The sequence below is a fragment of the Apaloderma vittatum genome, unplaced genomic scaffold, assembly GCF_000703405.1.
Source record: "Apaloderma vittatum isolate BGI_N311 unplaced genomic scaffold, ASM70340v1 scaffold4837, whole genome shotgun sequence".
Classification (NCBI taxonomy): Eukaryota; Metazoa; Chordata; class Aves; order Trogoniformes; family Trogonidae; genus Apaloderma; species Apaloderma vittatum.
In genome coordinates, this window is record NW_009725552.1 from 16,027 (window position 1) to 16,942 (window position 916).

Below are 916 nucleotides of genomic sequence, written 5' to 3' on the forward strand. Positions count from 1 at the left end.
CCCTCAGTGGGTGGTACCTAGTTTGTGATGGCTTTGCAGGTCTTAGAGCCCCTGAAGGATTCGAAGTTCAGTCATTTTCTCATCCTTGAGAACTGCAAAGACTGGAAAATACTTGTGTTGTTCTTTCAAAGATAAGGATGGGTGCTGCTTTAGGGACTGGGGTTTCTTTTTCCTATGAAGCTTGGGCTTCCCATTGCAGCCTCTGCCCTCTCTGTCCTGCTTGTGCCTCATGCAGGTGGAGAGCGCGACCGTCCTGTGAGCTGCCCACCATCCACTAGAACCCTTAGTCCCAACAGAGGAAAACATAGGTGAATCACCAGAGGAATGTGAATCCAATGTTGCAACATTTATATGTTTATCTGACCTTCAATGTTTACAAATTTTGCTGGCAGTCTCATGAGAGAGGGTTTGACCAACTTATTTGTCAATTGGACCTTAATGCTCTTCTTGTTTCTGGTCAGTCTGGCAATACTCTACGAACAGCTTGTTCCACAAGCTCCTAAATGCGTTTATGTGCTTATGCATCATCATCGTATATTCTCAGTACTGTATTCTGGTCTTTTTTTTTACTCCGCTCTTTCAAGTTTTTGACTTCTGTGCTGTTACTCAGAATAATTGCTGTATTTTCCCAAATAAACGGTATCATCCTGCTACTACTATCTTTTCTCCTTTGAAGAGAGTGCCTGACCATTTTTCCATGCTGTCCTAAAGCTGTGCTATGTGACCAACAGAAAGAAAGGGAGAGGCCAGTATGTGTAGCATGGCCAGAACTCAGGCAATATGGTATATAATGTCATAAAGCCTAGTAAACTTTATTTTAGATTTTTAAAAGGAACATTCAAGTCTTATCATTATCTCATTGAAAATGCACAATTCTGGATGCTGTTAAAGATGCTATGATGGATTGCCTGCTCTC